The following is a 25134-nucleotide window of genomic DNA, read 5'->3' as shown; positions in this document are numbered from 1 at the left end:
TTTGGGTACCTCTGTGTGGATTGCATTAGAATAGTGTATTGACTCTTTCATTCAGAACTTCATTGACTTACTCTTTTCCAGTCCTTCGGCTACAATCATATATATTTCTTAGCTGTATAGTATATAAGTGGTTCCTTTTATTTTGGTGGGTTGGTAATTTTAGGATAACGGAACACTTCGCAATTGTAAGGTTTTGTTTTAAAGCTATTTTCCCAATGATTTCCTCATGTTACAGAGTTACTGGAAATTGTATTCAAGGAAAATAGTGTCTCATGAATTCAGTTTGAAGTCAGTTTCACACTAAAGATTCTGTAACTCTCTTTACCACATTTACGATTATGTACTTGATTTATTATTCCCTGCCTTGCAAGTCCGTTGCTACGTGGCAAACTCTAAAAAGCACTTTTTAAAATGTTATTGAAACATGTTTGGAAGTTGTAATCACTTTGAATTTTAATTTAATACAATTACATTCTAATATGTGTATGGTATAATAGTATGCTAATTTCTAACTAATATGAAATAGTTGCAAAAAAAACTTATTGTAAAGCTTTTTAAAATGATGGTCAGGAAATGTTCTTGTCTGACATCATGCTCTTGTCTGACATTGTGGAAATGGTAGCATCTCTCCCATTCTTGATTCACAGAAAAAAAGGAGAAGATGGATTAGATGAAAGTAAGGTACTGTCATCTGTGGGGAAAGGAGCATTTTCCATCTTAATAATATTCTTGCTGCAGGCTCTGCTATAATCTATTTGTTAAAATAAAGTTGGTTGGATAAATGTTATTTGTGCTTCCTCAATGAGCCAGTGATCTTTGAATAATAGAGCTTTTAAAAATGATGTGTTTATATTGAAAAGACAGCTTTTCTTTTTCAAGCCCCTTTCTGCGTTTTCATTCATGATGGCAGGAGAATTGAATATGTTGGTCAGTCTATAATTTTAATTGGATCTTCGAATCTATCTTCAAGCAGAGAGGAAATTTTGTGGTTTTATTACCCCTACCCTGAATGTTTAATTGAGTGACGTTTTACTAAGTAAGTATTCATTGCTTCCCTTTTGCCCTTGCATGTTTGTTCCTTTGTTTGCTCCCCACTCTGTGTCCCTTTCTGCCCTCCACCCTGGTCCTGTTTGAACCAAACCCGCATACATTGGATGCTAACGGGTTAGCCTGAAGAAGATGCCAGTAAACCCAAGTTCATAAACTTTCCCCCATTTTCTGTTAACCGAAAAATACTCTGATACAAGTTCTCTGATCAGCCCTGACGTATTTAGGTCATGTTGCTGAACAGTTTCACTTAATCTTGAGAAATTGATAGTTGTGTTATGTTTGTTGAAATGATTAAAGAAACATTCTCTCTCTCTCTTTTTTTCTTTAAACGTATATAGCGTGGCAAACAAAATCTATTTTGCACTGAAAGTCATGATTCTTAGTTTTAGGAAGGTTATGGATCCATGTGAAACAGGCAAAAATGTAAGAAAGACATTTATAAAAATATAGCAGTTAGTTTAAGGTCTCCAAAATATTCAGTAATTACTCTGTCTTCCACTGTTACTCATCTATTATTCTCTGAGGATGGTGTCCCTGTTTATTTTTTTTAAAGATTTTTATTTATTTATTTAACAGAGAGAGAGAGAGAGAGTGAGCACGAGTAGGCAGAGCGGCAGACAGAGGGAGAGGGAGAAGCAGGCTCTCCGCCGAGCAGGGAGCCTGATGCGGGGCTTGATCGCAGGACGCTGGGATCATGACCTGAGCCGAAGGCAGCCGCTTAACCGACTGAGCCACCCAGGCGCCCCATGTCCCTGTTTATTTTAAAATTATTTGAAGGGCTCGCTAGGATACTGGAAATAATCACACTTACCCTTGAATTTTAGGGATTGTGGGAATAATCAGAGGAACATTAGCTTCTCTGGTACAAGATCAGAGGCCACCTGCCTCCCAACCTCAACATGAATGATCTGCCTTCAGTCAAATAGGCCCCAGACCTCAGTTTCGTGTTGGTCCCATTTCCTCTGTTCTTCAGTAAACAGCAATGAACACCTGTTGTGTTCCAATAACGCATATTTTGTTGTAAGAGAATAGGGGTGGACACATGGAAATGGAGGGGGGAAAAAGGTAGTGAATGGAGTTCATCCAAGGAATTACCAAATTTCTTCTGGCACAACTTATCTGGGGGAAAAAATCAAGATTCAGGATATGTAATCCATGAAAGTCAGCATTTTTCACATACTTACTGGGTGAAAGTGCCCATCTACCTCAAAGTATTATGGTTTTCTTCTTCTAACCCTGGTTTCCTGGCTGGCAATAACATCAGCTCACTTAAATAGCTCATGAGCCTCTTGAAACTATTTGGAAGAGTGGCCCCTTTTTAGATATTCAGCTGGCAAGCATAATATTAGCAAGAAGTAAGAAAAAGATATCTTTGGCTCTTTTGTCTAAGTGAAGCAGTAAGGAGAGGTGTCCAGGTGTCAAATGAACAGGAGTTCATGAGTAGGAAGCATGGGGTGAATGTTGGGGCTGTCAAAGAAATTGTAGTCTTTTCTTTCCATCCTAGAAGCTCTATCATTGGAGAACTTGTTTTCCCTTTGGGTGGGTGGTTTTTATTTTTAGTAGAGAAAGGCTTTAACCCCCTGATCTCTGGTTCCTGTGCTTGCTTCTGGCTGGAAGTATAACCTCCTTTGAGATTTTGTCATTGCTGTTTCTTAAGTGTGTTTGCTTGCGCTCTCTCCGCTTTGATGATGGGCAGTCATATTTGTTTTTAAGTTCAGAGTAGTTTCTTACAGAAACCTAAAAAAGCATTTTTTTTTTTTTTTTTAAGACCACCTAGTTTTATGATAGCTTGCTGGGTCTGTTCGCAGCCTTTTTCTTTCATTTTTTGGTGTTGGCAATTAATGCACGTGCTATAAGTTTCAAGTAGTTTAAAACAATTTTTTAAAGGTATAAAGTGAAAAATAAGATTCTTTCCCACTCTTGCTCCCCAGCTTCTCTTCTCATAGGCCACCATCAATGCTGGATTTTGTTTATGTTTCCAGAGATGAACTGCTCATAAATTTTGAAGCTTAGTAATAGAGAGTTGGTGAAATGCCCAATTGCTTAGAGTCTTCTGTGGAAGAACATGCTCAGATCCCCACGTTTTGCATCGAGGGAACACAGCAGACAACATACGTCTTACAGTAGACTCGCTGCTTTTTGTTTATTTGTTTATTAAAAGGAAAGAGAAAAGTACTCTTTATTTCCCATGTCTCTTGTGACTCTTCAGGTTATAAAAAAAAGCATCATCTAGTATAACCCAGTGATGGGGGGAAAGCATTAGTTAGGAAATGAGCTGCTTTTCTAATTTGGAAGCATTTGTGAAGGGAAAGGTATCTAAGTGTGAGTCTTTATTACTGTTTTCTCCCCTGTTCCTTCTGCTGAAGTATGTCAGCACTTCCCTGCCTCTCCACCGGAGTGAATAACTAGTTCTTAATATAGTGTGGTAGGATTAACGCTAAAGGTTAAGGAGCCTTTTGAAGACGTTCTAGTCACCAGGGTTTCCTATTTGTGAGAGTTCAGAAGAATTAAAGCTTTCTATTAGAATAAGCAGAAAGAATGGGAAAAACCATTTCAAGCTCTGGGAGCAGGTTATTTTAGTCATAATAATTGCAGGTAAATAATAGAATAAATTGTTTAGTGACTTCCTCTCACTCCAAGTATTAATAACTTTGGAGGAAATTAGTGGAATTTAGAGAATCTGTTCCATCTCCTAAGGAGATGTGTATTACTATGAGTATGACTCAGATAATCTCTACTTTGAACCAGAGAGGAACTTGAATAGTTAAAAACATTTATAACTGATGCGGTGATGTTCTTGCTGATTGTGGTCTAGGTACAGTGTGAATAGGATGGAGTAGTTATCATTACAAAATAGAACCTTTCAAGAATATGATAACAGATGACCTTTACATCACGATTATCAGTATTGTATCATTTTTGGTGACTTGTCAATAAGAATATGCTAAGACAATACCAGTTTTCTTCCAGATCATCTGGAGTGAGGAATGAAATTCAACAACCTACAGAAACTTTTAGGAAAGCTGTTAAAAGATTTAATCTATGAAACAAGCTAGTTTCTTAGGGGTATGCATCATTTAGCTTTGATCTGTAGGAAACCACCCCAAAACCTATGGCCTTAGACCATCAGTCATTTGTTAGATCGCAGTTCTGAGGGTTGGTGATTTAGGCTGTGTTCAGGGTGGGGAGTGCCTGTCTCACCTGGGAAAGCTCACGTGGACGGTTGGATGGTTAGCTGCGGACTGGTTGGTTTAGGATTGTTTCCCTCACTTGTCTGGTGGATGATGCTGGCTGTCAGTTGGTGCTTGCTGTTGATTGAGCCAGAGCAGGCTAACCCAAACTTTACATAGTATTTGGGTGAGCAACCAGCAGCAGTGAGAGAGGGGCACAAGTATTTTTCAAGCCTCTGCTTACGTCGCATTTGCTCCTATCCCGTTGTCCAAAGCAGGTCACAAAGCCATGCCCAGTTTCAAGGGATAGAAAAACAGATTCTCCTTCTTGATGGGAGAAGCCATTGTGTCTGATTTATACATTGTACAAGTGTATTTATAAATGCAGTTGTTTATACCATCATTGACCATTTATTGGTTGCATGTTGAATGCCTAGAATAATGTTATTCTTTTAAATGTTAATAATGAATATTCCTAGCTTTGGATGAAATATCAGTGATTTCCTTCGTATTGGTGGTATCCCTTCTTTCCTTCTAATTTTCCTTTGAGAAACATGAAGGTATTTATTGTCTCAGTAAACTTTTATTGAGTTCATACTGTGAGTCAGGCACTGGGGCTGAGATAGGTGTGTCCTAGTCTTCCCTCTGCTTGTAGAAGGCAGAGAACAAAGAAGGAAACAATGACTTGCATTACTGCAAGGTGTGGGGACAGGAAATGATTTGAGAAAATAGTAAATAATGTGGTTCTGTCATTCAGGTTCCTGAAGGGATGGCAAGGATTTTCATATCCCAGATTCAGATCTTTCTTTAGAGTTTGATTCCCTCTTGAGATCGGCCTCTTATGGAATGAGTGAAAGCTGGAAGTTCACCTCTAAGGAAAACGTGAACAATGACTACTGGGGTTTCTTACCAGAGACTGTCGTCTATATTTTTAGTGCCATTGGTGGTGAAAATAGTTAATGCTCTTTGCCCCAGGCTAGAGGACTGCACCGTGTTCAGGCAGCTCCCACAGGCCTGGAGATGAAATATGGTGCTAGAAAGTAGCCCAGAGCCACGGGACATCAGGCAACTGGTACCATCCTTCCTCCGTCCCTTTGCCAAGACTGCCTGCCCTTTCCCCACATACACAGCAAGCTGGACCAGAGCAGCACTTGCTCAGAGAATGAGGCTTTTAGTGGGGAGTGATGGGGAGCAGTGTGTGAAATGGGGCCAAAGACTTCAGTGGCTTGAAAGTCGTGTTCCCACCTGAGCACAGATAGGGACTCTGGTAATGTGGAGCTGTTGATTCTCGGGAAGCAAATGCAGATGGTTGGCAGTATCCCACTCAAAGCCACGGGAGTGGTTTCTTGAACCCTGTCTCAGATCTCTTACCAGCCAGTATTTACATTTTTCCTACACCAGAACCTCGCATGCCTTAACGTTCCTGAGGTTACAGAACAAAACAAAATCGACACACTGGGTAACATACATCATATTGGGAGGAGGGAAGGGAGTCCCTAAAGGGTTTTGAGGGGCCCGTTGAGGGGTGTATTTATATCTTGATCTTGGCAGCTCCCACCCACCCCCCAGCTCCTCTTTGGCTTGCCCTTTCTGCCCCCTTCCCAATGCCAAGGCACTCTTTGAACCACAGTTAACAATACCTTCCTTTCAAAGCTGATCCCATTCCCTCTGGTTAGATTAAGGAATATAAATATTACATGTTTTTCTAAAGAATGGGTAATGACTTGACTTCTGAAAATATTTTACTTCCATTGGTAGGATACCCTGGAAGTCATTGGGATTATAATGAAAACTTTCCCTTTTGCCTAAACTTGTCGTGTGTGTGTGTGTGTGTGTGTGTGTGTGTGTGTGTGTGTGTGTAAAAAATGTTACATTTCTAAAACTAGGTCTTTTAAAAATATTTTGCAGCCTGAGCCTTTGGTCCCTCACAAGTTCCTACAAGGGCAACCTTCAGACAGGGTACAGGGTTGTTGATTCTCGGGCCTTTGAACTGGGTGAGGAATGTGTCTCAAGTCGGAAAGGGAATGGTTCATTCGTGCTTTTAGCCTCTAGCTTGAAAGCTGGAAGAATGTTATTGTGTCTTCAAAGCCTCTTTCCCAGCACGCTGTATTAGATGGGCTCTTGGAAAGCCTCTTTGCATTATCAAGTACACAACAGAAACCCATGCCACCCAATTCGATCTAATTCAATGGCTACTTTTAGGTGCATTTGAAATTAATGTGTCTGTTCTGTAAGAATAGAGCCCCATTCCACTCCTCCCTCTTTACCCCAATTGAGGTGATTTATAGTTATTCACTAGATAAGAAGACTTTTGGTCTTCGTTTGGAGGGGGGGCTTGGGGAATATTATTTTAAAAAATAGTGGTAGAGGTATTTAGGAAGGTAAGAGTGCTTAGCTTCCTAGAATTGAGAATGCATTTCCATGGGAAGTAAGTCAAGTTGTATTTGCATTGTAAAATTAATACATTTAAATGATCAAAGAAAGCATTTAGGGTATGTTATCGGCTGAGTTCAAGTACACCTACCGCCCTGTCTCCCTCCTTGCTTTCAAAAAAGTTTACCCCTTCCTGCGGGGATGGCAACCCCCATGCTTGCTCTAGTTACTCATTTCCCAGCACTCTTTGCTAATAAAAATTGTGAGCGTGTGGAGAGCAGACGCCAGTGTCTGAGGAGGAGAGGACCCACCAAACCCTTGCCAAATTAAAAACTTGTTTATCAACAGTCCAGAGGATAGTTGTTGAAGCAAGGCAGAGGATAGCTTTAGAGAAGTCCCAAACAGAAACAATGCTATGGATATATTCTGGGCACCTCAAACCATTTCATTCGCTGGATGTTTTAAAAATCAAATTCAAGGGGCACCTGGGTGGCTTAGTCAGTCTGCCTTTGGCTCAGGTCAAGATCTCAGGGTCCTGGGATTGAGCCCCATGTCCTTAGGCTCCCTGCTCAGTGGGGAGTCTTCTTCTCCCTCTCCTGCCCCCCCTTGTGTGCTCTGTCTCTCCCAAATAAAAAAAATCTTAAAATCAAATTCAAATTCAGATTTCACATGATATTAAACATAATCAAACAAAATGACAAGGGTTCTTGCAATCTGATAGGACGGGAAATGCAGGCTCCAGTGAAATTAATTAGTCGCCTCATTCCTGTGTCTGAAATCCTGGGATACTTCCTCGGTTTCCTCCAAACCATTCTTTTAAAGGTTGACGGAAACTTTGTCTTATTTTGAGGAGTTTTATTTCTCTGCTTCCAACAGTCCTTTACCAATTTTTCTTCTACTGGTATAGTAGAGTTGTTCTGATGTTAATTGCAGTTTAGGAATGTAGGTCAGAGCTTAGTGTTTTCACTGAGGTTTAAAGATACCAAAAGTGATGAGAAAATGATTTGAAAAATAATTATTGTGTCATAGTTACCTCTATTTTTAAAAAAGAGGCCAGTTACTCAGTGTGTGATTTGGAGAGTCCCCTTCTAATTTGTCCCTTATGCTCATGCATTTTCTTCCTCTTGAGTATAAGGTTGATAGTTAGCCCCTCTACTAAAGTACCAGTAAAATCTGGGAAAAGGAATTAAATTTACATGAGTGCATTTTGCCACTGTGGCACTTGTTAGCTACACTGTTAACCTTGGTCTGGGAAGTTGAACCTCCTTGCCAAGATAGGAGACTGTTTGCCTGTGTTCTGTTTCCACACTTCATGGAGGCTGGGCTGTTTTGATGGTCACAATGATAGAATGTGTATTCTAAACTAGTTTGTCACCTTTTATAGCAATTCTTCTTGAACATTGCTTGATATTTCAAGTATTAAGCTAAAATGTAGGATCCAAGCAATGTGACACATAGCAAAGCATTTGTCACCCTTTGTTCTAAAACCGTGCAACTCCCCAAGATCTGTAATATAAATGTGTTCTATTTTATTTTAAAGAGGATTTCTGTTTTTCTGGCCCTTCACAGTCATTTGACATTTATGCTACTTCCTAAAACTTCGTAGTGTTTTCTAGCAGGTGTGCGGCTGGTATCGAGCTAGGCTATTTCTCTCTTCACCAGTGTGGTGACTAAGTTTGAATGCTTAGTGCAGTGAGTTTGGCATTTGGTTGATACTGTTTGTTGTAGATACTGAGTGAATGTGGGACCATATGTTTTTAAACCACAGTATGGGAAGTATGCCAGTACTTCATTTATCTGTAGACCAGAATCATATTCTATTCAGGGGGACAGAGAGTTTTTAACTAGACTATTGCTGCCTCACACTTGGTGGGTACTTGTCTGAAATTGTCCCGCTCATTCCATAATTAAGCTGTTGTAATTACTGAACCTGGACATTTGAAGAAATCATAACTGTTCATAAAGATAGTGGTGAGGAATTGCCAAAGAGTTAAATGTTTATAGGCCAGACGTGAGAGAATGTTCTGGTTCATTAATGCAACAAGGAGTTCGTGAGTTGCTGCGGAGTACCAGGCATATTCCTAAGTTCTGGAGTTATAGATGTAAAGAAAACAGATGCTAATTCAGGCCCTTATAGAGCTTCTTTTCTCTGGGACTAGTTGAGGGAGAAAGCTGTCAAGGATCAGCTTCCCCAGGGGACAAATGAGACCCACTGAGAGATGGGACAGGAGTGGGATTTCTGGCCCACTTCACGGATTGGAGAGGTTGACAACATTCATTTGTACACACACTTTTACCTTAAAATTCATCACAGTCTCTCTGCCTGGATGGAAGTACATCATTTGCACTCTTCATGGCTTATCAGTCATGATTATGTTTACCTTGTGACTCATAAATGCAGCTAAGTCAGATTTTTCTGCTGTAATAGGGCAGTATATGAAAAAGAAGGAAGTAGGAGTTGAAATTGATATGTGTCCGCTTGGAAGAGATTGTCTCATATGTAAAGTCAAGATCTGCTACAGATGACAACGAGGGAAAGAGGGTGTGGAGTATGTGATACCTCTGGGGGGCCCTGGAAAAGACCGGGACTCGCCAAAGGTATGGCTGCCATTGTGTGTTGGGCCACATGTGTGTGTGTTGGTTTCATGAATAATAGCCCATGTTGCAGCGTTAAGGTTAGTAATTTTCACTGGGTATTCAGGCTTTTCTTTTGAGCATTGTTATGCAAAACTGCATAATACCCATCCTTTTCTGAAATTTTGTCTGAAAATTCTGTTGGAAAAGTATTTAGTATGTTTGCTTTTCTCTACATTTATTCCTTGTGCGAAATGTTGGTGAGGAAAGACCAAAATCTTGAAACTACTCTTATATGAAAAGCTTTTATTTCGATATTGTTGTGTATTTTACTAGTAAGGATCTTCAGGTATATTCCTGTTGGATCCATACATCATAAGAGGAAATCCCACAGTTTGAGGTAACTTTTTCTAGTGGTTTAAAGCTTTTATGGTGAGGAAATTTCTTTATACCTAACTTAAATCCCTTATTGACAAGGGAGAGCATTTCCTTCCTGATTTTAGCCATGGTGACAAGTGATGGGCCCCTGTCTTTTTTTTTTTATTGGGTATATAAATTTTATTTTTACCCAAAGATTTAAATATGCATATAAAATCGACTGTAAGGGACAGTAAGGTTGTAAAAACAAATTAAAAAATAAAACATAATGGCTATGTTTAAATGTCCAGAAGATAAAACAGGAAATCATAACAACCTTGGTATTGTTACTAGTCAGTTTGCTAAAAGAGGAAATAAGACTGGAAATGAATTTAAACAAATTCTTGAAGAAAATAGCCATAAACTTAAAACGTTTCATAAGTGATTAGAAATGCTGATTAACCTGGGTATGACTTTCAGGTTTCAAATACAATATATATTTGTTTGCTGAAATTACATAGTCAAGTTCCTCTGAAAGAAACTTTGCATCATCCAAATTTTGGATAAAAAACAATGCACCCATTATAGTTACAATTTGGTGTTCTTTAAAGATTTTAATTTTAGTAATCTCTATACCCAATGTGCGGCCCAAACTCAAAACCCTGAGATAAAGAGTCACCCAACTGAGCCAGCCAGGCGCCCCCAATTTGGGGTTCTTTAAAGTGTCCAGGAAGTTTAAAGGTGTTTGAAAACCAGTTAGCAGAAGTCATGAATATTTATAGAATTTGTTTTTTCAAGCTAACTTGTCTTATCCTTTATTTTTTAAGGATTTATTTATTTGTTTGAGAGAGAGAGAGAGAGAGAGAGAGCCAGTGCACAAAAGGAGGGGAAGGCAGAGGGAGGGGGAGAGCGAGAATCTCAAGCCGACTCCAGGCTTGATCCCACGGAGCACAGAGCCTGACTCGGGCTTGATCCCACGACCCTGAGATCATGACCTGAAGCCGTAACTGAGTTAGTCACTTGACTGACTGCGCCACCTAGGTGCCCCTCCTTCATTTTTAATTCAGTAGTGGTTTTTTTTTTCAAGCATTTCCTTACTTTCTGACACTATAAGATGCTCCAGGATCATCTTATTTATTTCCTGCCCCAGTCCTGGAATCTTCCCTTTCTCCAAGAGGCCCTGGTTCCTCTTATTAGAGAATTGTATTGGACACCCCCATATTGGCACTAGAGATGTTTGTTGCTCCTGGGGCATCATTTATTTTACGCCCTCTCAATTGCCAGAACAGGGAGATACATGTGTGTATACTAAGCCACATATATACGCATATCTATAAATATTTCTATATGTAACCATCTGTATCTATACTAAGCTACGCATAAGTTCATACTGATGTCTCTTAACTCTAATGGATTTCCATATGGATTATTCTAGCGTTTTCCCTTGTTTATCTGTCACCTCCCACTCCCAACAGTGAGAAACTTGGCTGTCACCATCCTCCATCCATTTACTTCCTTGTTCAATTCTACTGCGTGCATACACAGAACACTTCCAGAATTGTTAACCTGTGCCCCCTAGGAAACAACTTTATCAACCAGAGCATGGTGCTTATGTACGATTTCTTTTGCCTTAAGTTTTACAGATTCACCTCATTTCCAAAGTTACACTTTGGTCAGCACCTTGTTCCTTTGCCCCCTTCAGTGACGTAGTCTTGTGCGTTTGTGATACATTGCAATTCTTCTGTCACATTCTGCGTTCCACCTGTGATCACTGACCTCTGAATGATTTTTAAAAATTTGCATCCACAAGCTTTATTCTTTGTGCCAAAAAAAGCACTATGTTTTGACAAGTGCTTGATATCTTGTGTTTGCTACAGTAGTGTCATGCAGAAGAGTTTCCCCACACAAAACATCACCCGTGCTTCCCTAGGCAACCCTCCTTCCCTCTCCCCTGCCTCTGGCAACCACCAATCCCTTTATCATCTCTGCAGCTTTGCCTCTTCCTAAATGGCGTATGATTGGAATCATACATATGCGCATTTATCATACTGGCTTCTTTTACTTAGCAGTATGCACTTCACATTCATCTAAGCTTTTCTGTGCCTTCATACGCTCCTTTCTCTTCACTGCCGAATAGTATTCCATTGTGTGGATGTACCACAGTTTGTTTATCCAGCCCACTGGCCTTTTACGGGATATTTCCCTACATGCGTTTGAAGACCCTCATGAAGTGAGCTCTCAGTTTTCCCTTAATAGTAACCATTTTTTAAGTATTACTCATCATTCTGATTTCTCAAACCTGCAGTTTTGTGGTTCTTTCCAAGACATACAATTTTCCCAATTATTCCCACCCAGAATTGGCCAGTGTTCTATAGTTGAGTGTTTCAGACCAACCCAGGGTACAGGTGGAGGTCGGCTTCCTGATTTCTCTGCATTCTTCCCATTTTAATCTGCTCTCTGTCAGAGTTTAGTTGTGCAGTAACAGCAGAATGGTACAGATTTTTGTACCACCTTGGAGCCACTGTGATTGTCAGAGCCCGTTTTGGCCCTCTTCCTTGAAGGGCTTAGCTATCTGGATGTTTTGAAACCATGTTATTTGAATCCTTCTACTGGTAGTCTTTTTAAAAAATTATTTTGTAATCTTGCCTCATGGTAGATATTTATAAAATCTTCATTTTGCCTCTGCATAATTGACTTCCCGGTCTCTGGGAATCCAGTGAATACAGTTAATTTGAGCCTGGTCAGCATCAGCTCTAGACGCCCAGTGGGAATCTGGAATTGGCCGCACACTCCTCCTGGGGGCGGGCACAGTCTGGGTCACGTGAGGCAGCCACAGGGTTCATCCCCATCTGAATTTGTCATTTGGGGACTGGGCTTTCCTTGCTGGACTGCAGGAAATTGTTCCTGAGCTTATAAAGGGGCCACTCTGTGGTGAATTCATGCTGATCACCTTTGCACGAGAAAAGGCAGCTACTTGGCAATTGGCCGAAAGGGCCTTGAAGATCATATTTATACATAGTCTTTCAACACTCACTGAGGTTTTTTTGAGCATTTACTACATACAAGGTATAATTTGCCTTAAGGCTGCTGTCTCCTGGGGTGGCTGCCATTGACCAAGAGGAAACCCCTTTCTAGCCATGGGGGAGTGGGTATGCTGTGGGGCAGGTAAGCAGAGGAGGGGGTGACAAGGGGGCCATAAAGGCACAGATGTTTTGTTCAAATACTGGGACACAAAAGACAAATAAAGTCCAGGTCATTTGTGCTCCATAGTCTCATTCCATACAGCTTTTTTTTTTCTTTAAAAACACAGACATTGATTTTTTCTCTCTCTCTCTCTCTCTCTCTGAAATTGTCTCAACTTGTGTTTCTGCAGTGGAATTCCTGACATACTAGATCATAAAGATTACAGCTAGGAGTCTTTTATATCTGTGTGTGTGTGTGTGTGTGTGTGTGTGTGTGTGTGTGTGTGTGTGTTTTCTCCATATATTTAACCTTGGGTTACATGTATAATTTTTCAAACATTCCCTTATAATCAGTTTTGTTGCCTGTACTTGTTGGCTATGAAAGCCTCTGTAAAAGTTGCTTAAAATACAGGACTCAGGGGTTTCTTGATACGTATCCTTTTCACCAAAAAGAATCTCTAGATAAAAGTTATTTTTAAAACCGCTTAAAAATTAACCGACCTAAAGCAAATCTTATGTTCTTTTTGAACCTTATATTAAAAAATAGGAATATATATATCTGCTAATGGCCATGATTTCAAAATGTCCAGAAATATCCAAGTAGTGTTCCATAGGTCATTGACTAGAGACATTCCTGGTGTCTTCCATAGAGTTTCTGGGGCTGCTTGATTTTGCACATTCCAGATTGTCACCAGAGTCTAAAAAGAATTGGTATGACCGGACTATATTTGCATTTAGAGTGTTAGCAACCCTCCAGAGTATACACACTGGGCTATTTATGAAGCAACTTCAGCTGACAGCTGAAGATCAGAAGATTCTATTTTGGGAAGTGTCCTAAATGTGAGGTTCTGTGGTGAAAAAATTTAGTGCCCTACAGATAAGAATACTTAAAACAGGAAGCAGTGGTAATTTATTGCTTCCTGTGTAAGTATTCTTATCACTATGATAAGCTTTAGGTTTCAGTTCTGCTTTCCTGATCCCAAGATTTCTTTTCTTGTAATCAGCACCTATAAGAGGATTAAACATGGGGGGGGGAAGGCAAATGTAAAGGGGTGTGGGGGGGTGAAGAGAATTTACTAGCATGATTTTTCCTGTGTCGAGAAGATTCTTGTATTTCCTACCACTCAATAGTAATTGGTAGGCTAAGAGAAAAACTGTCTACCACTGTTGGCTCATTCCTTTGGCTCCATCTGTTGTGTGTGTGCATATAGCATCAGTTCCAGGTTCCTGTAGTGCAAGACTGGGTTGACTATTGCATATGAGAGGTCGAATAATGCACATGACTCTTGTACATGATAGAACCAGCATGGATAAGGAAAGAGGAGATGGGAATTTTATTCCTGATTCTGCCACTTCCTGGGATCTGCCATTCTTTGGCCTAGTTTTCTGGTTTTTAAAATTAGAGGTAGTAACATTTCCCCAATCTATCTGATAACGTTGTCCCGAAGAGCAAGCGAAGGACTCTATGGAAGTTCAGTTCTGAACTGTGAATTTCATCTTGAGCCCGAGGTTTATAGTGGTTTCACTCAATTCCTACCACTCCCCTTTTGCCCTTAGAACACAAGGGTGCTTTTGGTTCATGTTCCTTCCTTATTAAAAATATTTTTCAAATTCAGTCAGCTTCCTAGACTTCTTGGCTGGATGACTACATCATGATTGAGTGCCTGAAAGGAAAGATGCATCAACGTTGACTCTCTATTTCAGATATTTGTTTCATGAAGTAGGAGTGTGTTGTACTGTTGAATTCAAGGGAACTGGGTTGCATTTATTAGCTTGGCATAGAAAAATCAAAGTTCTACACATGGGCTAAATTATTTTATAAGCTGTAAGTATAAATCAGGATTAAAGACTGAAATGTATTTATTAAATTTTAAAAGGAAGTACGTACATGCATTTTATAGTTCCTATGGATTTAATTATATACTAAATATGGAAAATAAAAGTATTACTGGGTCGCACTGAATGTTTTCTTCCACAAAATTCTTGTTGATAAATGTCTTTATTCTTGAGTCTCTGCCCTCTTTGCCTGAGAGATCTGGTATTACATGCTGTGCTAGGCAGAAGGGATGACCATCTTGAAGAGGTGGGTAAAGGAAAGTCAACAGCATGACTTACTTATTTAAGTAAAGGAGCTAGATCAACTCTTTAAGGTTGGTCATAGAATCTAGATGATGCAATTTACTTTTCCTAAAGAAAGGCAGCTTTGGAGAGTGTGAACCAGTTAAATCATCTCCTAGTTCACTCTTGCTCTTACAGAATGACTTTTTGTAGTGTTGGCTGTGTGGTGATTTTATAGGGTACCATGTTTCTATGTGAGTATTCAAGTGTGAGCTCATTCTTGGTCCTACTTCGCGTTTGTCAAGGTCACAGGTTTATGGGAAGGATGATGACGAGAGGGTACACATGGCTTGTGGAGGAGTTCACAGTTGGGCCCCCTTTCCTGTGCTCAAGTGTATGATATTAGCCAGCTATTCCAGTTATTTCAGTGGCTCACTAGGCTCATTTGTGTTCCAGAATTATTTCAGAGCTTTGGCTCCATTGGTCAAGGAAAAACAAAATAGAGATAAAATGAGAAGAACAAAGAGGCTAGTGGAGAAGTAAAATTCATATGACAGTTTGGTAGCTAGCCATTGACCATAGTTAATTAATGGTTTATAATTACCCTAGAGGTCAGAAGTTAGAATTTTTGTTACTTTTCTATTTTGTTTTCCATGTAGAATGGATTATGCAAACCTTATATGAATCTTTGAATTTATCATGAAAAAATATTAGGCCTAAATTGTCCTTGAAGATGATAACATTAAAACAGTCATTCTATAGATAAGTAAATTCAGGCCCAGAGAAATTAAGTAAATTGGTCAAGATGATACAGCTGTTTCATGGTAGAATCAGCAAAGAACCCTAATATATCTCCAGCTTGATGCTTCCCCCCACCATGCTATACTGTATAAAGATGGATATGCATATAATGCTTTGTCAATTTTATATTTTATATATATATATATATATCATAATGTTACTTATGTTAGGGGCACTTGGGTGGCTCCATTGTTAAAAGTGTCTGCCTTCAGCTCAGGTCATGATTCCAGGGTCCTGGGATCGAGCCCCGCATCAGGTTCCCTGCTCAGCGGGGAGTCTGTTTCTCCCTCTTCCTCTGCCTGTGGCTTCCCCTGCTCTCCCTCCCTCTCTCTCTCTGTCAAATAGATAAATCTTTAAAAAAAAATGTTACTTATGTTACATTCTTATATATGTGTTATAGATTTAATTGTTCATTTATTTGTTCCTCAAATAAATGAACAAGTACTGTTTTGAGTGCTAGGAGTATAGCTAGGTACTTTTTAGGGTGCTAGGTACTATACTGGGTGCTAGGAATAAGAGTCAGTGTTTTCCCCCATGGAGTGCGTATTCTAGTGGGATGGACAATAAACAGATCCATGTATTTCAGATAGTGGTAAGTACTCTTAGGAAAAATTGAGCAGGATGGAGGTAATGGGCAAAATGCATGATCATCAGTTTATCAAAGAAGCTAAGTAGACTACACTCAGATTTAATTTTAATTTTTGTTTTTGAAGTAGTTTTGAAAACTTGTATTGGGCCAGAAGCGTTTGGATTTTCAAAGATATGTTTGGGAAAAAATTTTAAATTTATGAGACTAATTAAAGGATTTAAAAGATTGCTTGTTAAATGTAGTTTCCTCTTTTATATGCAGAGTGTTTGATTATTAACCATCCATGAAAATAATTTATGAGCACTGGTAATTAACTGCCTGTATCCATAACTTAGTCAACCCTATCCATAAAGTTTTAAAAATGCATTTATGACTACTAGGACTTTATTAGAGCTCTTTTTTCAATCTCCTGTTTCCTTTTTGGGGAGGAAGTGCTTATACTGCTCTGCCCACGTAGGAGAACAGATAGGGGAGCCCTGAAAATGGTGATACTGTATTTTATGTAACTTGGAAGGCCGTACCTTAAATAATGGTAAGGAAGTCATTGGATGATATGTCTTAACTCATTCCAAGACAGATGTATGCTTGTTATCAATGAATAGCCCTAGTTCATTCAGAAAAGTCCAAAGACTATTATTTCATTGGCTTATGACTTATTTTTATATGTACCTGTTTTCCTGCAATCATAGATAAAACGTTTCCTGAAGATAATGACAAAGGAGTCCTTCCCTACTCTCTCTCCTATTGCCACTAGAAAGCTCGCTTTGTTAAACTACTTTGATGTTGTAGTAATGGGTTGATAAGTTGTTGCTGCCTCCCATGAAACTCTCAGGAAGCCTAAGATGGCATGCCCTGCATGTCTAGGTCTTCCATCCATAAGATGGGTGGCTGGAAGGACAGGCCCAGAAATGGCTCTCTGGTCCCCTGGGGTGCTGGGGGCCTGCATTGTTTTGACCTGATGTTTGGACTTTCTGAAGACACTCTGGGCAGTTTGGCTTGAACTTGTTTTCCTTTTGGTCCCTGATCATTTGAACCTGGATTGTCCTGATTTTAATGTCCATGTTCCACATGGCCAGTTTCCATTCTTGGCTGGGCATTGGCTGGTGTCCTAATTGTCTTTAGTTTCATTGTTTGTTCACGGCTCTATTCTGAGTGTACTCAGTTGATGGCAATCTTTGGCATGCCTTCAGTGCTTTAAGAGCATACTTGTGGCCACAGAACAATTTGGTGATAGTGATAGAGTTGAATTAGGAAAATTCTAGTATCAGTTTCTAGGTTCTGATTGTCTTTCCATTTGCATAAACTGTTTTGAAATATATTAAACATAGTCACATAAAATACATAGAATATGAATGGTCCTGTTACGCGAACAAGTGTTACAATGTTGTTGGAGAACAGGTTGCAGATAGGGACATCTATCCTGTCTCAGTCAGTTCTGATGACTTTAAAGAAGAATCAGGATCTTGGTGAATTTCTGAGGGCCTCCAGATTGGTTTGGTAACAGCCAAAGCTAGTTTCAAATGGATTTTGAGGTCAGCAAATATAGGGGAATACTCAAGGCAATTTTACCAGTCAACTCTTGACATACTCTGTGGTATACAAACACCTAAATCTTTGATTAGCCCTTGGGCTTTAGTTTGGTTCATTTTCATCTTATCAGTGGTTATTTGCTTATTATATTCATTATTATTTCATTATTTCATAAAATATATTTGTATCCATGCAACTAATATATGTCCATTCACTCATTTCATAGGTATTTACTTATTGAGTGACTACTGTGTACCCAGCAACTTTTTTTGGAAGATGGAGAGTCTAGTAAATTAGGCAGAATTAGTTTTTTGTCATCATGGAGTATGTATTATCCTAGTGGAAGAGGCAAATGATAAACAAGTAACAAAAGTATGTAATTTCAGGGACTAAGAGCTACCAGGAAAATTAAATAGTGCAAAGTGATAGAGAAGAAGGGGGAGGGTGGGCTGTTTCTTGGAACGGTGGTCAGAAAGGAAGGGTTTGAGCAAACACCTGAGTGAAGTGAAGGAGAAGGCCACGTAACTATGTGCTGGTGAAGAGTGTTCTCAGGAGCAGCAGATGCAGTTCTGCAAAGGGAACAATTCTAGCATATTCTGGTGCATCTGGAATAGCAGAGAGAGGGGTAGCAGATGGTGATTGGAGTAGCAGGTTAGGGCCAGACTTTGGAGGGTTTGATAGATCATGCTGAGTAGTTTGTATTTCATTCTAAGTGAGGTGGGAAGGCCAGTTAGAAGGTTAGCTTCTGTGCAGGGACCACCCTGCAGGCCTACCACCATTTACACTGGAGAGACATGGAATTCTTCTGTATAATCTCTTGCTCCCCACGTCTTCACTTTTGATTGAGGCCAATTGGCTGGGGCCTCTTCTATGAACTAAAGCTACCTCTGACCTGGATTTTCATAGGTTCCTTCCTAGCATCACTCAGGCAGGCATATTCTAGGGAGATCTCATCTTTAGTCTTGCCATGGCAACATGTTGCCCAAACTGCTGAGATGCTCGTGGACCAAATCAGACCCTTGGGATATTGTGACTACAATTCAGTCCTCATTCCAGGACTGTCTGAATGCTTGACCACCCATCTAAGGATTGTTGACACATTCCTTGAAAGACACGCCTACTCTGGTTTCTTTCCAGCCAGATCCCAATTATTCTATAAAGAATGGCAAGGGCCCTTCCTTCTGGGGTAGGATCCTCGATGGAAGCCTCCAACAAGCATTCCAGCTGTAAATAATAGAGCCCAGTTTTGATCTGTCTAGATTTGGTCATTTTGTTTTGGAATCTGTGTCACCCGCCATGACCCGCTCACATATTGGCCCTGTTAGTGCTCACACTTATTTCAGCCCTCTTTTTATCTTAAGTGGTTTTTAGGTTATGAGATCCAAATTTAGACTTGCTGATAACACTTGGCTGCCAGTGGACTGGCACTGAGTAGAAGTCTGTATGTTTTAGGAAGTACAGTATTAGTTCATTTTAATCCTTTAATCTTCCTGTATGCTAGGTACTGGTCTGCTCTAACACCTACATTTCAGAGCATTTTTTTTTCTGTGACATTTAAAAGCTATAATGAAACATATGGCACCAATCAGGTCGAGTGAGTTAGCTTTGACTTTTATTGCTTTTTTTGTTTTTTAACTGGATTTTACCTACTTCCTGGAAAATGTTGGCGGAGTTCACTTTCAATGATGTTTTTGATATGCCATTTGCTTTTAGGTGTTAATTCTGCAATCATTCTTGTTTTGAGCTACTCTGGACAGCTGGTTTCTAGTGGTTTCATGGGGACATGCTCGTGGGTTGATGAGCCCCTGAATATGTGCGTGGCACGGGGAGAGTGATCTTCATTAGCTGAGGTCCTGCAATCGTAAGGATTTAGCAGGGAAGTAGAAGCTATAAAAATATTCACTAAAGAACTAACCACTTCTAGAATCTCTTCTTGCTTATTATCTCTCTGTACTTATTACCAGGACTACTCTTCCCCAGTTTTTATTCAACCTTGAAAATGTACATCTTACAAAAGATGCAGGATTTCATGAAGTCCGTGAAAATGATGTTGAAGAGCTGCTGGGATTCCCAAGGAGTCAGTGACAAGTACAGATCTAGCAGAATTAGATGAGCCAACTGTTGAAGAAACAAATCAAAAATGATGACTCCTGGGGCGCCTGGACAGCTCAGTCAGTTAAGTGTCTGACTCTTGATCTTGGCTCAGGTTGTGATCCTCAGAGCCGTGAGATCGAGCCCCACTTCTAGCTCCCCGCTCAGCTCTGAGTCCGCTGGAGAGACTCTCCCTCTCCCTCTGCCCCTCCCCCTCCCCCACTTTAAAATGAATAAATCTTTAAAACAAAAACAAAAAGATGATGACTCCTTTAGGGAATGGTAAAAAATATAGGATTAAAAGAGGCCCATGGGAAATGGATAAATATTTGAATATTTCTATAAATATGATCTTTTTTATGATTGTTCCATGCAAACCAGAGAACTCAAAGATGAAATATGCAGGAAAAGTATTCCAAAAAAATGAACACTTTGATTATGCTTTGACATTCTAAGACTTTGCCAGTAGATGAAACTGACATATTTTGTTTAAGATAGGTAAAATAGCTTTTCCCATATATTTGAGTTTTAATATTTATAATATTTTAGTTTTCCAATATAAAATTCCATCAAAGTGCTTTTTGCTATAAAAATGGGCTCCCTCTTTTAAGTGGATTTTACTTTTTTAAATGGCCTTTTTCTGGTACCAGTTATGGTCGGCTGATAAAGACATTCTGTGTATTTCTTTTATGCATGTGACATAAGATAGTCATGGGAGCCCTTCCCTTTTCCTGCCCAAATGTTGCAAAATAGAACCTGGAGTTTCTCACTGTCAAGTAGGCAGGTAGCAAAACTCCGGGATGCTTCACTCTTGTGAGCCCAAGAGAGACCATTAGTGCTTACGGGTTGTTTTTAAAAACTCATTGGAACAGAGTGATGCTAGCCAACTTATAGAAAACACAAATATGTTGTCAATTCCACAGGGTCCCAATAAAAATTCTTCCTGGCCCTTCCAGCTGGATATGGATCAGTCCATAGAGAAGACCTTCTAAAGACCTTTGTCTGACAACAAATAGCCATTCGTGAAAAGCTTGCTACTGGCTAGGTGATAAAATTAAAAATTTTTAAGGGTATTGTCTCATGTCTAATTCCCATTTCAGCTCAACTGTGTTTTTCCTGAAGGAGGTGAGTTAGAGTAGATTTTTTTTCCAAAGAAAGGAATATGAATCGATGAAGCCAGAATGTGAGTTTGGACTAGATAGGGATCCAAGAGGAGAGAAACAAAAATATAAACAGATTTTCTTGGCTCTGAAGAGAATTACCAAGAAACAAAGTTTGTTTAATAGAGTTCTAAGCGCTCTATTGATGGCATTCCCATAACCACCATTTTAGTGTGATGATGCACTGTTAGGTCTTCAGGGAGCACTTAATTTGTGTCCTGTAGAAAACAAACAGTTAGGCAGCTGACCAGTTTCTGATCTGCTCACACATAAATGAGCATTAAGACCTTAAAAACTGCAACACAAAGGATAAATTGTAGTAGTATTTTTGTACAGAGATGATGCTGCGGATGGCCTCCATGATCTGCTTCACCTCCTTCTTCTGGATTCATCACAGTGTCCTCATTCATTCTTTCTCTTTTTCCTGGTCTTCATGTTTCAGGCTTATGGAGTCCTTTCCATAGCAATTTAAAAAATCCATATTTCAAAATCTGATTCTTTGTCACATTCTTTTGGTGATTCTGTGTTACTGCCAAGCGAACACATACTTTCATTAGTGCAGTGAAAGCAAAAGCAAAATATTGTTTAGAAAATCTGGTAGAGGGAGAAACCATAAAATGTATTTTCAGATGGAATATTTTCAGATGAAATGGTATTGGATTGTGTGCTGTTCAAGTTTATCCATGTTCTATCTTTCATCATTTGGCATGAACTACAGAGTTATGTATAGGGATTTTCATTTTATTGGTACTTGAAGTTCACTTACTGTAAAACATTGATACAGATGAGTTTTGAAGCCCTGAATACTAAGTGGTTGGCCTAAAGATTATCATATGAAATAGGACATATTAATGCCCTGAGGCTCATTGTTGGTATTGATAACAAAGAGAACAGTAGCTTGGGTATTGCTCAAGAAAAATTTGTTTCAAAAGTTGACGTTTTTGTGAATGGAGGATTTATGTAGGGTCTTTTTTGTTGGCATTTGAAGTTGATTTGGAATTATTGACTAATTCCAGATGCAGTAAAACTTGACTTATAGAAACCAAGACAAAAAGACCACAAAAATGTTGATACCTTGGCCATTAGAAATCAAATGCACTATGATCTAATATTTTGGATTGCTGATGCTAGAGAAGGAAACTATTTCTCTTGCTGTTTTGCTTTTGGAAAGCAGATGGCATCTTTTTTAAAAATACCCTTGAAATTCAAGCTGTCTGGATCGCTCATTTCATTTTCACATTGGCATTAAAGGGGGTAACCACTGGGATCTGAGATGTGGCATCTATGGCACTTTTTGTGGATTTTGTTTGTAATATTTTTGTCAGAAATGTGGATAGCAGCCTTCCAGAGAGCCTTAATACAGGACTCTCAGAATCTTGCATAATTTCAGGACCGAAGAAACCACACCATGGTATAAAAAGAAAAACCCCCAAAATGTAGTAATTTGAATAAAAAGGAACCCAAAATAGGACGGTGTGGGAAATGTTTAGGGAATGCTGAGTTAGAACTAACAAGACCCTCCAGTGTAAGGCCGGCAGCCGTGCATTCTCCCCTCTTCCTGTATTTCTTATACTAGGCATTTTCCCTCCTTGCCTTCAAGGGTTTTGTCTCTTCTTTTGTCTTTCCATTTGGAAAATTACTGTACAGTCTTCACTATAAAGGCATTGAAAAGAAGAGGCGCGCCTGGGTGCCTCAGTCGGTTAAGTGTCTGACCCCCGATTTCTGCCTCAGGGTCATGAGATCGAGCCCCCTGTCGGGCTCCGCATTCAGTGAGGAGTCTGCTTGAAATTGACCTGCTTCCTCTGTGCTTTCTCTCTCTCTCTTTCTCTCTCTCAAATAAATAAATCTTTAAAAAATTTGAAAAGCATTTAAAAGAGGATAATGACACAGAATGCTCTAAGTTAGTCTTACTCTCTTCTGGATGATCAAAATAGCCTTATAATATTTTGTAAGAATAACAAACACATATTTATCCTTGACAGACTCCTCGTTAGCTGTTTGCCCGATTCCTTGCATTAGAAACGTGTTCATACTCATAGGGTTGTTACTCTGAGCTGATCTGGGTTTTATGTGTGGCCCACGTTGTCTTCTTATTCCTGACTTACAGTAAAATAGGTAAGTCTACTTTTCACTACATACAGAAGGAGTTGACAAACTAGAGCCTGCGGGCCAAAATCTGGCTGTCGCCTGTCTTTTATAGTTTTATGGGGATAGAGCCACCCTGTTCTTTATGTATTGTGTGGCTGCTTTCGAGCTGTAAGAGGAGAATTGAATTGTTTCCGTAGAGATTGTAGGCAGAGTTGGTAGGTAAAACTTACATTGTGATTGCTCTTTAGTTATTTTGTGCATTTCTATGGTCTCATGGCATTTTAGATGGCTGTACCAAAGGAGGCATGAGCTGCGTGTCTTTAATGTGACATCTGGAGTGACTTCCCAAAGAATCCCGGACCATGATTCCAAGTCAGGGTGCCACCTTCAAATGGTGATCGTGCCTTTTGATAGTCACGAAGAGCGAGGTTTTTATTTTTTATTTTTATTTATTTATTTTTTAAGGGCAAGATTTTTAAAAAACTTAACTAAACGAATAAATCATACCAAATTTGAATGTGTCATTTCTGGAAGGTAATGATTGCCAGTTGTTGAAAGAAAGTGAACCTTAGGAAGGCTTCTAGTTTGTATTTGGAGTGTTTCTGTAGTGAGCAAAGCCTGGCTAGGTAAAGGGCTACGGGTCAGCCCTTCGTATTGATGAATCATCCCGGTCCTGTTTTATAGGTTTCTCGGATAATCAGGATGAAGTACCTGTGTGATCCAGTACAGGGGTCTTTGCTAAAATTAATGAGAATCTTTAATCTTCCTATAGTGTATGATGGAGAGTAATAGCACCTAGCAATCTCTATTCATGACCATGCTTATGGCTCTGTCGTAATTTCTAAATTACACTCATGAAACAGTTATTCGAGATTCAAGATTCACAGTTCGTAGTTGAATCAGGTTAGACACTGCTTCCTTGGGCAGATCCCTTGGATTTGGAGAATTTCAGGTTTATCGGAATACCTATAAATTCCTAGTGCGGTTCAAATGTTACAACTTGTATTGTCCACAATGTGGATTCTTTGTGGGAAGAAGAAAGCTCTTTGAAACCTCAACCAGCTGTATTCAGTATAAGGTTTAATAAGAAGCAAAACTTCATCACTGTGAATGGCAGTTGACTGGTGTGACAAAGGTGGCTGTTAAGAATTACACAGGAAAGTGTTGGATAAAATGGATAATTTCCAGCTTTTTCTGAGGCATAGCTCTTGGTAACTGGTTTAGAATGACTTAATAAAACTTACAACCGCCGGACTGTGCATGGCGCCATTCACGGGGCTGCTTTCACACAGTGGTGTAAATAGCGCCCCCTATAGTTGTTCCGTCCTAACCTCAGTTACAACAAAAGCCAATATTAATACCAAAACACATTCCAAAGGCATTATGTTGTTGTTTTAGTTAAATTACCTGGAGAGTTGGGATTTATTGCCCTGCTTTGCTCATTAAAGCTGAGAGTTAAGGGGCGCCTGGGTGGCTCAGTCAGTTAAGCATGGGACTCTTGGTTTCGGCTCAGGTCATGATCTCAGAATCATGAGATAGAGCCCGGGTCCCAGGCTCCCTGCTCAGCATGGAGTCTGCTTGAAAGATTCTCTCCCCCTGCCCCTCCCTCCCCCATTGGTGTGCTCTCTCACTCTAAAATAAATAAATAAACCTTTAAAAATAAATAAGATAAAACTGGGAGTTGAGAATTGGCATTGTTTGTAGGTTCACACTCCTGCTAGTTAGGGGGTGTAGCTTGCTGCCGAACTCAGCTTGATTCTAAGTTTAACTTCACGTCATGAGCCAGCAGTGAAACCTAGAAGTATTGGTTTTCAGGGAAGCAGTGTGGAAAACCTCAGCGGTTCCTGCCTCTCTGCCGAAATGCACATATATAAGTCCACTGCTCTGAGGAGGACCGAGCTCAGGGTCGGTCGGTCACAAGAGCTCACAAGATTGGCCTCAGCATTCTGCATATTTGCTCCCAAGTCTTCTAGTGAGGGTAAAAGACCCCACCTTGGGCTTCATATAGCTTCAAGGATGAATTTTCAAGTTTTGTTCTTGCAACATCTTTTCAACAAGGAATTATTTGGTGTCTGATAAAACTACAGAATTTATTTATTTTTAAAGATTTT

The 25134-nt window shown here is 39.7% G+C and overlaps 1 protein-coding gene across 2 annotated transcripts in view; it reads left to right on the top strand.

Moving 5' to 3' along the window:
• IRS1 (insulin receptor substrate 1) overlaps nt 1-25134 on the top strand; it is a 62449-nt gene that overhangs the window by 9920 nt on the left and 27395 nt on the right. The window contains exon 2 of one of the 2 annotated variants that reach the window (XM_027590152.2): nt 2982-3059. The exons of the other annotated variant lie outside the window; for it this stretch is intronic. The gene's annotated coding sequence lies outside the window, so the exon portion shown is untranslated. Of the gene's footprint in view, nt 1-2981; nt 3060-25134 lie in introns of those variants that run through there. 2 annotated transcript variants of the gene reach the window in all.

This window comes from Zalophus californianus, chromosome 3, assembly GCF_009762305.2.
Source record: "Zalophus californianus isolate mZalCal1 chromosome 3, mZalCal1.pri.v2, whole genome shotgun sequence".
Lineage (NCBI taxonomy): Eukaryota > Metazoa > Chordata > Mammalia > Carnivora > Otariidae > Zalophus > Zalophus californianus.
Note: the sequence above shows the minus strand (reverse complement) of the source record. Positions and strands in the feature narration are given on the sequence as shown.